Source organism: Tachyglossus aculeatus, chromosome 11, assembly GCF_015852505.1.
Source record: "Tachyglossus aculeatus isolate mTacAcu1 chromosome 11, mTacAcu1.pri, whole genome shotgun sequence".
NCBI lineage: Eukaryota > Metazoa > Chordata > Mammalia > Monotremata > Tachyglossidae > Tachyglossus > Tachyglossus aculeatus.
The window spans coordinates 41,248,513-41,261,848 of record NC_052076.1 but is presented as its reverse complement, the minus strand read 5'-3'; positions in this window follow the sequence as shown (position 1 = coordinate 41,261,848).

Here is a 13,336-nt window from a genome sequence, read left to right as displayed (position 1 = left end):
AGTGATATTCAGGAGTTGGAGGACAAATATTTGAGTTTACTGGGACACTAGCTAGGATCAATTCAACTTGGGTCCAGAACTAGAGTGGTTAAGGAAATAGTTATGTGGTGAGAAAACTGCTGGCAGATGCTCTCATGGGCTTTCTCTGCTCTCAATCAATCAATCAATCAATTGTATTTATTGAGCACTTACTGTGTGCAGAGCACTGTACTAAGCGCTTGGGAAGTACAAGTTGGCAACATATAGAGACGGTCCCTACCCAACAGTGGGCTCACAGTCTAGAAGGGGGATACAGAGAACAAAACAAAACATATTAACAAAATAAAATAAATAGAATAGATATGTACAAGTAAAATAAATAGAGTAATAAATACGTACAAGTATATATATGTATATATACTATATATATAGTGTATATATATATCCACTTTGACAAGATCCCATCCATAGTTCTCCTGGATCAACCACTGAAAAACACCTTTGTTTGGCTTTAGACCACAGCAGGACACGTCAGAAACCATCTCTGCTACATATCAGATCAATCAATTTTACTTATTGAGCACTTACCATGTGCAGAGCACTGTACTAAGCATGCAGGAGAGTACAGTCCAACAGAGTTGATAGAGATCTAGGAGAAATGGGTATGGCATCAAACCCTCCAAAGGGTAGACCTTAAAAAAGCTTTTAACACTATTGGAGATAATAATAATAATAGTAGTGGCATTCAATTGCTTACTATGTGCCAAACACTATATTAAGCACTGAAGTGGATACAAGCCAATTGGTTGGACATAGTCCTTGTCCCATGAGGAGCTCACAGTCTTAATCCCTATATGACAGATGAGGTAACTGAGGCACCAAAAAGTGATTTGCCCAAGGTCACACAGCAAGCAAATGGTGAAGCAGGATTAGAACCCGGGTCCTTCTGACTTCTAGGCCCTTGCTCTATCCACTAGGCTACACTGCTTCCCTGTCTCTATCTGTGCAGGCATCTCCAGACATGTGCCCATCCGGAGGTGGGAAAAGCAGATTTTCCCTTCCTTCCTATGCCATATGACATCATTACCTTGCACTGAACAAGCATGCAGCTGTGCTTTTGATATGCCATCCTGTACATATGTAGCGCTTGAGCCTCATGTGGGTCAGTGACTGTTTCCCGCCCATTTATCTTGTAGTTACCTGAACGCTTAGTACAGTCCTTGGCACCTAGTAAGAGTTTAACAAATTATCACAATTATGTTAATGTGCTGCGCTGCCTACGTACCCAAGTGTAACGTAATGACACCATGAACAACATTTCGGGGAAGATCATCAGATGTGTTTCTCTTCCACCAGGTCAAAAGAAAGTGCTGTGGTGATCTAAAATGGGGAATTAAATAGGGTGGGTAGACTAAATCAGTCAATTGTATTTACTGAGCACTTACTGTGTGAGGAGCACTGTACTAAGCACTTGGGAGATTTCAGTATAACAGCATTAGTAGACACTAGCTTAAAGTCTAAAGAAGCAGCGTGAGAAGCAGCACGGCTCAGTGGAAAGAGCACAGGCTTTGGAGTCAGAGGTCATGGGTTCAAATCCTGGCTCTGCCAATTGTCAGCTGTGTGACTTTGGGCAAGGCACTTAACTCCTCTGTGCCTCAGCTACCTCATCTGGAAAATGGGGCTTAAGACTGTGAGGCCCCCGTGGGACAATCTGATCACCCTGTAACCACCCCGGTGCTTAGAACAGTGCTTTGCACATAGTAAGTGCTTAATAAATGCCATTATTATTATTATTATTATTATTAAAGGGAGGAGCTTACAGTTTAAAGGACCCAATAAAACCAAAGATCAAACAGTGTGGCTCTGCAGTGTATGTGGGGAGACAGTGAAGCAGCGTGGTGGATAGAGCACAGGCTTGGGAGTCAGAAGGTCATGGGTTCTAATTCCAGCTCGGCTACTGGTCTGGTGTGTGACCTTGGGCAAGTCACTGCACTTCTCTGTGCTTCCGTTCCCTCATCTGTAAAATGAGAATTGAAACTGTGAGCCCCACGTGGGACGGGGACTGTGTCTAACCCGATTTGCTTGTATTCACCCCAGAGCTTAGTACGGTGCCTGGCACATAGTAAGCGTTTGACAAATACCACAATTATCATTATTGTTATTACTGCTGCAGGCACACTGGTGTGCAGAAATGGAGCAGAGGCTTTGGGAAAATCATGGTGATTCCAGGGAGCGGGGGGAGAGGGGATGAGGATGATCAGCAGCTTGGCTTTCTGGGCAGTAAATATAACCAGGCAGCAAAGGCAATCTTTCCACTCATACGATGTGGAAAGGATTGCCAGTATCACATTAAACCTATCAGCCACTCCCACGCACACTGAAAAAATCTCACGGATTGCATTGTCATTCTCAAACCCAAAGGATAGCCAGTTTGTATTTACTTTTGAACTGTTGAAGAAAGCAGAGCTATTTTGGGGGCTTCACACATTTTGCTGCAATGAAATCCCACAACCTTGAGGCAGGGCTTCCAGATGGTCACTTTCACTTTCAGAATTTCAAAGCGTGAAGAAAAAAGATAACTGAATAGCATGAGTCACAGCTGCAAATTGTTTCTGCTTTAATAATCAATTTTGCTGTGAACCGCATCATTAGCTACCGGGCAAAATGGTTTTATTTCTGTGAATACAAAAGTTAACATTGAGATGGATCACTTCCGTCACACAACGGTCAAAGCTTTTATTCTCTTCCTCTTTCTAAACATGTAGACTAGGGAATTTGTGAGAAATCATCTTGTTAAACAAGGGTTCACCTAGGAGTGGGGGAAGAAAATACATGAAGCAACTCTTTCCTGTTGGTATCGTCATTACTGGCTTCCTTTTTTTCCTCCTTCTTGGCCTGTTTCTACAATTCTTGCACCCATTTGGTGTCTATGGATGGAAATGAGCGATTCTGAATGACTGCGACACAGAGAGATGAAGCACAATCGCTATGCAGAATTATTGATTCTTCTTTCTGACTCAGTGGGCTGACTAGATGAAACCCTTGGTAATTGAGTCAAAGCCCTCCTACAGAGAGATTTGTTAACACTACCTTTTACATGTCCTAACTTGAGAATCACATTGGAATCAGATACTGTAAGTCTCACATAGCTAACATGTGTGAAAACCCTGCTGGGCTTGCTTCCCCCACAGCCGTGAAACTGGAGGAGGCCTCTTTGTTTGTCCAAGCCTGCCAAGGTTAGACTGAGAGTTAACCTGCATAAAGACAAAGGAAAACTCAGTAATTATTGGCACTTGAATTTATGCCCACTTCTACTTGTCACTAGATCATGAATTGAGGCATAGTGTTCTGTGAAGGGATTCATAAATATAGTGGGAGTTTGTAGAAGAGAGTAATAGAATATATATATATATATTTTACGAATGGAATTTCCCCAAGGGCACAGAACAAGAACATCTGTTGCCTTCGGCTGTTTCTTCTGAAAATCCTCCATATCACTTGATCTCTTCCCCAGAGATATTTCAGTAGATTTAAAAATGCGTGGCTGCCAAGAATGATCGGATCCATTTCTGATTCCCTAGATCTCTAACACCCTTGATAATAAAAAAGCCACACCCTTCTCAGACAAATGACACAGGATCAGTTTGGATTGCTCGTCTAGCACACATTCTTTCCAAATACAGGGTAGACTCTATTGCAGGTTGGGTTTTTGTGTCAGTCGATGGTTTTTATTGAGCTCTTACTGTGTGCCAAGCACTGTACGAAGCTCTTGGGAGAGTACAATATAACAGAGTTGGTAGACAAGTTCTCTTCCCACAAGGGGCTTACAGTCCTCCGATTAATGAGGTTGTGGAGTCTTCATACAGCTCAGTGTTATCAATCAATCTCTTGATTGGTGAGGTCATTGAGTGATCATACAACTCAGTGTTTTGAAAGGGTTTAATGGGACCCCTGCATTGCATCAGGCATAGAGTAGGATACAAAAGGTGGATGTTGTGGGACGAAGCTTTGCTTTCCAACCTCAGCGTATTTATTGGCCAGCTTAGCTTTGGTGGAACTTACTTGGCAGGAATCCGTTCTATGGTCAACTCTTCTATCAGTGAGCACTTTTGAGCTAAAAATTATGGGTGCAAATTTGTTCTGAGTGAGAAGTATCTTGAAAATATGATTATTCTTAAAAGATGGCTGTTCTCTTCCTTCACTCTTGGCATTTCATCTCTTGAAATGGGTTCACCTACCACATCGTATTCTCTGGACATGTTTAGGGCTCTAATGGTGGTATTTAAGTACTTACTATGTACTAAGCACTGGGAAAAGTTACATGATGATCAGATTGGGCACAGACCCTGTTCCACATGAGACTCACAGTCTAAATGGGTGAACAGGTATTGAATCCCCATTTTATAGATGAGGAAACTGAGGCATAGAGAAATGAAGTGTCTTTCCCAAGCTTCCATAGTAGGCAGAATGGGATTAGAATTCAGTTCCTCTGACTTCTAGGGCCGTGCTTAACCTACTTTAGGTTTAATCTGAATTCTCCTCTCTATTCCTGGTATCATGAGATCCAATATGATTGGTTTTCTGATAGCTCTTCCAGTTTGTTCCATTTGTTCTCAGCACATCAGCAGCAGCAAAGACCTTTTTTTTGAATGCTTATAAATGTGCTTGGTGTGGTATTGGGGGTGGGGCATACAAAATGTAGTAAGAGGACTGCATATCTTGTGCAAAGCTGATAAAGTGAGTTCCTCCTCCAATACTTTAGCCTTTCTCAACCATATGATGTCAATGACTCCAGCCTACTACCCATTCATTCATTCATTCAATTGTATTTATTAAGCACTTACTGTGTGCAGAGCACTGTACTAAGTGCTTGGGAAGTACAAGTTGGCAACATGTAGAGATGGTCCCTAACCAACAACAGGTTCACAGTCTAGAAGGGGGGACAGGCAAAACAAGGCAAGTAGACAGGTGTCAAGTCGTCAGCACAAACGATTCAAGAGAAGCAGTGTGGCTTAGTGGAAAGAGCAGCTGCTTGGGAGTCGGGGGTCATGGGCTCTAATCCCGGCTCCTCCACTTGTCTGCTGTGTGACCTTGGGCAAGTCACTTCTCTGTACCTCAGTGACCTCACCTGTCAAATGGGGATGAAGACTGTGAGCCCCACCTGGGACAACCTGATTGCCTTGTATCTACTCCAGGGCTTAGAACAGTGCTTGGCACATAGTAAGCGCTTAACAAATGCCAACACTGTTATTATTATTAAGACAGCAATTTTGGGACGGAAGGTGAAAATTAGTTTTAAAATTATTTTCGAGGATTAAGGGGAAAGAAGAACTTTGTTCATGGGAAACTCTGCACGTACTGGATGCGCATTTGACTGGAGCTTTATATGTGCAGAAAAGCATTACGTGTAAGAGTGCTGGGAGCAGGTTCCCCTGAGTCACTGGCTTGTGTTCACATTCATCGTCTAAGAATTCTAACTCTAGGGTAACGGCTGCTGGCTTATACTGAACAAAAAGTAGTGTCGTGTAACCAGTATCGATGAATTGCCGTGACTACTGTTGCCAAGGAGACTTGTAAAACTTGTAAAACCCTAATTTATTTGGTGTGACAGTAAATGTGTCAAACATTAATTAGAAACAGCTCAGTGGGCTGGGAGGAAGAATTTTTGTCTGTAGGTCGTGAGGAAAGTGTCTTGCACATCATTGTAGAAGCCCCTTTCCTTGGCCCTTCTCCTGAGGAGTAATGTCAACATGTTGGACACCCTCCAAACATGAACAGATCCTTTGTTGATTGCACTTGCTTTACTGGTAATGTGACTTGATGGTCATTTTTGGCAGTGAGATGTGACAGCCTCACAAATGGTAGTAGTGGTAGTTACTGGCTTTATTAAGCATTTACTGTGTGCCACGTATCACGTACTGTATTCGGGGCTGGGGTAAAAATACACAGGGGGAAATTATACATGGCCTCTGGCTCCCAAGGGGGTCTCAATCTCCTGTTGCTTTTGTTACGCAAAGGAAGAGGGGACAGGTGACAGACACACAAAGAAGGTTGTAACAAAAACAACACGACAAGATATATATGCAAGATTGCATCTATATAAATAATATAAATATTATATATAATGTATTAATATAACAGAAATATATAAAAGAGGCTCCTTGCAGCTCTGAGTCCAACAGTCCATACTGGAGGTGTAGTGCGGGCTAATGGAAAGCGCATGAGCCTTGGAGTCAGAGGACCTGGGTTCTAATCCCACCTGCCACTTACTTGCTTTGTGACCTTGAACAGGTCACTTCTCTGTGCCTCAGTTTCCTCATCTGTAAAATGGGGATTCAAGCCCTGTCCTCTTTCCTATTTAGACTGTGAGCCCCTGTAGGGTAGGGACTGTGTTCAGCCTGCTTGTTTCACATTTACCCCAGTGCTTGGCACATTATTATTATGGTATTTGTTAAGCACTTACTATGTGCCAAGCACTGTTCTAAGCGCTAGGGTAGATACAAGATAATCACTACTTGGGGCTCACAGTTTAAATCTCCATTTTACAGATGAGGTAACTGAAGCACAGAGAAGTTAATAGGCCTGCCCAAGGTCACACAGCAGACAAGTGCTGGAGCTGGGATTAGACCCCAAAATAATAATAATAATGATGATGGTAGACTGTGATTTAGACTGTGAGCCCACTGTTGGGTAGGGACTGTCTCTATATGTTGCCAATTTGTACTTCCCAAGTGCTTAGTACAGTGCTCTGCACATAGTAAGTGCTCAATAAATACTAAATACTAAATAAATGATGATGATGATGGCATTTGTTAAGCGCTTACTATGTGCAAAGCACTGTTCTAAGCACTGGGGAGGTTACAAGGTGAATAGGTTGTCCCATGGGGGGCTCACAGTTTTAATCCTCATTTTACAGATGAGGTAACTGAGGCACAGAGAAGCTAAGTGGCTTGCCCAAAGTCACACAGCTGACAGTTGGCGGATCCGGGATTTGAACCCATGACCTCTGTCTCCAAAGCCCGGGCTCTTTCCACTGAGTCACGCTGCTTCTCATGCTTCACCCGTGTCCTCTGACTCCCAAGCCCATGCTCTTTCCACTAAGCCACGTTGCTCCCCATGGTAGGTGCTTAAGAAATACCACAGTCATTATCATGAATGATCACAGCCATGTCTGCAGCCACAGTCTTCCCAATGTTTCGAAAGCTTAGAATGCTGCCACTACTTTCTCTCCCTCCTCATGGGGGATGGTCATGAACATCCTAAGGCAGTGCTTATCATTTTCCCAGTTCGTTCCTTTTTTTGGTTGGGAGTGCTTTTAGATTTTCCCAAACAGATTTCAAGAGCCTTTTTTGTCCCCACAGATATTTGAATATTTTTGTTTTGGTAGCAAAATATTCAAAAGCCCTTGAAAGTGATAAAAGCTGCCTTATTTCTTTTGTCACTCTCTGCCTTCCTTCCCCTCTAACTATATAGAACTCCCCCAAGCACTTAGTACAGTGCTTGGCACAGAGGAAATACTCAATAAATACCACTGGTGGATTATTCCTGATACTCTTGGAGCCCACAGCTCCAGGCCTGACCTGCTCCTCGGGAATGAGGGATTACTTTTAAAAAAAGTCTCCCTTCCCTACCTTCATCTCTGATTTCCCCTCTTCTTCCAGGCTGAAGAAGAGAATGTCCCAATCAATTGGGCTGCCCCTCATTTCATTCCTCTGTCTCCCTTTCCTGGAAAGACAGTTCATCCTGTATCTGAGTGACAGAGTCCCTGAATAATAACTATTACTATTATGGTACTTGTTAAGTGCTTACTATGTGCCAAGCACTGTTCTAAACACTAGAGTAGATAAAAGTTAATCAGGTTGGACACAGTCCTTTGTCCCACATAGGGCTCACATTCTTATCCCATTTTACAGATGAAGCAACTGAGGCCCAGTGAAGGGACTTGCCCAAGGTGACACGGCAGACGAGTGGCAGAGCAGGGACTAGAACCCCTGTCCTTCTGACTCCTAGGCTTTTGCTCTATCCACTAAGCCACACTTCTTTCCAGAACAGAGGATGAGAAAAGCAGAGGTGTAGGCGATGCCCCCAGATTTCTGAAATGAAAGCTGGACCAGTGATTGTCTTCTAAGGGTTTGTTTCCATCACTACTTTAGATGAAGTGTTCCTGGAAGGGAGGAAATGTGTGTCTTCAATTCTCACCCTTGTAACTACCTAATAAAACCTGTTTTTTTGGTGATGAAACTGGGGGGTGCCCAATTTCTTCACTGCTGATAAGGAAATCTGATTTGTCTTCTCGTTTCCCCTTAGCTTGAAAGCTCATTGGGGGAAGGGAACTTGTCTACCATCTCTGATATAGTGTTCTTTCCTAAATGCTTAGTGCAGCGCTCTGGACACAGGAAGGGCTCAGTAAATACGATTGATTGATAGGTTGTGCAAAGCACCCAACTCAGCTTGAAGGGAAAAAGTTCAAGGAACTTAATTCAGACAAGATTCCTAACTCACCGTGAGCCTATGCCAATCTAAACCGGGGTGGAGAGAAGCATTCTGGAGGAAAGATGCAAGAGGAAAGAAACAACAGGGTAAATGCAGCAAAGCAACAGCTCAACAGTGAAACCAGTGGGATACAACTGCTGTAAGCAAACAGTTCTTTTTAAATCAGTCCAGACAGGGCCTTCCTTGGTCTATAAACGCGCAACCTTTTCCAGCATACTAAATGCCTTTTCCACACTGACCAAGAATTATTACAGTAGCTGTCCTGGTTTGCAGTTATTGCCTCCTTTTCAATTTCCTACGAAATCTCCGAAATCAGGTTAGATTTGGCCTGATACAAGTGATATAAGGCAGTGAGTACAGTTAGCAAAATTGCGTATTGGGTGGCAAAAACCCTGTTTTGAACCTCGGTGGGAAAACAGGGATCCCCATTCTTATGAAAACATTTTATTGGTAGGTGGCTCTGTCTGAGGAGCTAACGAGAGGGGATTGTTAAAGTGACTTAATTTGAAAAGGGTGTTTGCACAGTCACCAATTTGGCAATCCTACATTTAGGTGATGCCTGTGTTTTCTTGAATCCAGTTCTAGAGGTATCCAGTGATTAGACAGCTTTGATTTTTTTTTTTTTTTTGTTTTGGTCACATCTACTACGATGGTTCAAGTCAGGCACCCAACAGAACTTGAGGCATCTTAAATGAGGATTTCTTTCTCCCTAGACTCTTTGAATGCTTCAAACATTTGACACCATGCCCTTATTTTACTTCCTTTTTTGGTTATTCTGCTTAAGGCAAGCATTTCCCCTCAAACATATTATGCTATTTGAAGGTAAATTCTCAGTAGAGTAAAATGAACACTGACTGTTCTTTCAAACTAGAATTTTCCCACTGAAACTCCAAAGTAGACCCTGAAGTGATTCTTTACTCTTATGTTGTAAAGGAAAGTACAGGATGACCTTGTTTTGACCTTCATTAAAGAGCTGATGGATTGTCTTGGGAAGACAAGGTAAAGCTGAGTGACACATCAATTTCCACTAGACCTGTCCCCCTGACTCTTCAAAGCTCCGTAGCAGAGCAATCTAATGAACTAATGAACTAAATGAACTAATGAATTAATAATCTAATCTAATGAAAGCTGCAGCATCCAAACTCCAATGTTTTCAGCTGAGAGATGGGTTTACGTCCAGCAGTTCTACCTGTGTGAGATAGTGGAGGGTGTGTAGCATGATCTGTGTAAATCTGAATGCCTAAAGATATGAGGAAGCACATCCACTGTTCTGTATTGTGTTGTGTGGGCAAACAAGATGTTGCAGGGGTTTGTGTGTATGTATGCATGTGCACACATAGCATGGAGCAATATTCATTTTCTGGAGATAGCATATACAGCAATCACTTTTTAGGCTGTGAGCGCCATGTAGGATAGAGACTGTCATAAGAGATTATCTTGGCTCTATTACATCACTTATTACTAGTAATCGTGCTATTTCTTGACCACTCCCTAGATGTCAAGCACTGAATTAAGTGCTGGAAAAGGTTCATTCATCCATTCAATCATATTTACTGAGCACTTACTGTATGCAGAGCACTGTACTAAGTGCTTGGAAAGTACAAATTGGCAACATATAGAGACGGTCCCTACCCAACAGCAGGCTCATAGTCTAGAAGGGGGAGACAGACAACAAAGGTACCGGATAACTAGGTTGGACACAGTCCCTGTCCCACATGGGGCTCCCACTTTAGGAGGGAGAAGAAGGATTGAATATCCATTTTACTGACAAGAAAACTGAGGTGCAGAGAAGTTGAGTGCCATGCCCCAGATCACACAGAAAGACAAGGTGGGGAAACAGGTTTAGAACCCAGGTCCAGGCTCGTTCCACTAGGGCACACTGCTGCTCTCACTTAGTGTGCTAAGTGAATTTGACCCATTTTAAGTGCTTAATAAATATCATAATTATTCTGTAACCCTTGATAACTAATGTGATACAAAGATATATAAGAATAGCTACAGCAAAGGAAAACTGAGAGAAACTGCGAATTCTCAATACGAATTCGGATGAAATATCACAGCAGTTGTATGCCACATTAAAGCACAAGTGCCCAGGTGTCCTGTATTTAAAAATCTCAGCACAATAGTAACTTATTGGAAGATCGACTGACCATCATGATTCTGGGTCAGTTAAATAAAGTGAAATCATTATTCCCTTCTAGAGATCTTTTTTTCCAGAGGTGCTTTGGGATTTTCTGTAAAGTATGACAGCCATGCCCCTGTTCTACTGTAAAGGTTGTCTGGGGCATCTGTGAAGGTCTATTGTTTCCTCTTGCGTGAGATTTTTGGTGTCTATTGCTATGGCCTTCTGGACCGATAGCTTAGGGCCAGTTTTGCGTCATTTCTGGAGAGAGGCTTCTCACCCAGCATGTTTTTAATGTTATCTCTAGGGTTTTTTTTTTTTTCAAATTTTTATGGTGTTTGTCAAACGCTTACTATGTACTAGGCACCGTACTAAGTCTTGGGGTAGGTACAAGCTAATCAGGTTGGACACAGTACATATCCCACATGGGGCTTTCAGTCTTCACCCCCATTGTACAGATGAGGAAACTGAGACACAGAGAAATGAAGGGAGTCACCCAAAGTCACACAACAGACCAATTGCGGAGCTAGGATTAGAACCCGGTTCATCTTACTCCCAGGCCCGTGCTCTATCCAGTAGGCCATGCTGCTTCTCTATTATTATTTTTATATTATAATTATTAATATAGTATTAGCTAAGAGTTTATTATGTATCCAGTACTGCTTTAAGCTCTGGGGCGGACACATGTTCATCGGGTTGAAAACGGTTTCTGTCCCACATGGAGGTCACAGTCTAAATTTTCTTCCTCCACCCCAGAGACTCCATTGGGTTTTTTGCATAAACCGCAACATTTTCGGTATTTTCATCTTCTACGGCCTCAGCAAAAGTGCTTGAATCAACAACTGCTGCCTCTCTTTTTCCGGGTTTTCTTATGCTTTTAGTCTGACGTGCCAGTTCTCCTAACCTGACTTTATGCCCGGTAAGGAATGTGTCACCATAAAATAAAATCACAATTGCTTCCTCAAAACAAATTCCAATACACTAATCCCTTGATTAAACTGTTGTCTCCATACCTTTTGAGGAGAATGTGCACTGGACACAGTCCCTGTCCCACATGGGGCTCAGTAGGAGGGAGAACAGGTATTTAATTCCTATTTTATAGTTGAGTAAACTGAGGCACAGAAAAGTTAAGTGACTTGCCCAAGGCCACACAGCAAACTATTGGCAAAGGCAGGATTAGAACTCAGGCTCTCTGACTCCCAGGCCTATGCTTTTTCCACTAGGCCACGCTGCTTCTCAATTTATTTTATAATAATAATAATTGTGGTATTTATTAAATGCTTACTATGTGCCAGGCACTGTACTAGGTGCTGGGGTGGATATGAGCCAATTGGGTTGGATACTGTCCCTGTCCCACATGGGGCTCACATTCTCAATCCCCATTTTACAGATGAGGTAATTTAGGCACAGAGAAGTCAAGTGACTTGCCCAAGGTCACACAGCAGACAAGTAGCAGAGCTGGGACTAGAACCCAGGTCCTTCTCACTTCCTGGCCCCTGCTCTAGCCACTAGACCATACTGCTTCCCTAACTACATTTTTATGTTGATGGGTCCTAACCATAAATGGAATAAAAAACAAAGTCTTCAGTTCCATTTACTGAGTTTTAAACACTAAAGCTATTAGGCCTGTGAGAACTTTTAGTTGTTAAATGTTTTTTTCTCTCCCTAATGGGGATGCGGAAAACTGTCTCTAATTGGAACTGGGATAACTAAAGTACTATATGGTCCCTTCATATTTCTTTGGAATCTTTATTTGGAGAGTAGTAATAAGGAAATACTATTAATTTGTTCTGCAGACAGTGGGAACTCAGTAAATGTTGTTGTGATGAGGGTTCTTTTATAGTGTAGTGTTCAACCACAACAAGCTAATACGTTAAGGGCCATTCTGTCATGGTTGTTGTTTCTTCTGTTTTAGGTGGGGTTAAGTGTTCCTCCCTAACATCTCTAAAGTTAATCTCCATCATGGACACATATTGTGGTTAGTGGCTTTCTACTCCTAGGAATTTATGATCATTATTAAATACACACTTTTCCTTTTTTTCTACTTGACTCTGGACAGTTGGAATTAGACTGGACTAAAATGATATCTTTTTTTAAAAATGGCTTGTTTGAGTGTTGGGTAAAGTATTTACTTTAACAGCAAATTCTATTAGACTAGGAGATTAGAGACTGTGGAGATTCTTTGTTTTTATTGAATGTTTCCAACAAATGCTTAGTATATGCTATGCACGTAGTACATGCTTAATAGGTGCTGTTGATGATGAGATTCCTAATTGCCTGTAGTCCAGAAGGAAAATCTTGTAATAGCCCCTTTCCCCTCTCACCATCTTATTACTGCTGCAAAGAGTAAGGAATTGGGATCCTGGCAGGGGGAGGAAACAAGAGATGATCCCTTCATGCCTCCTCCTTCACTCATCACATAATGGCAACTGAAAGAAACCAGATTTTGCCTGTAAATTCTACCCGCAAATGTTAAGGGGGGTGTCAGGGGGATGGGAGTTAAGGGGAAGAGAGTGAACTATTTCCCAGTTCTCTTAGCTTAGATTTTTCAGCAACAGTCTTGTGTAGGGAAAAACTGTAGCAGAATGTCTTCTGCTACGGTTTCCATGCCAGCCTTGCTGGGGGTACAGGTAAAGTTTTATGAGATGAGATTATTCAAAGCGATACAGGGAATTAAACTTGGCATTAAGCTTATACAGAGAAGCAGCATGGCCTAGTGGGTAGAGCAAGGGCCTGGGAATC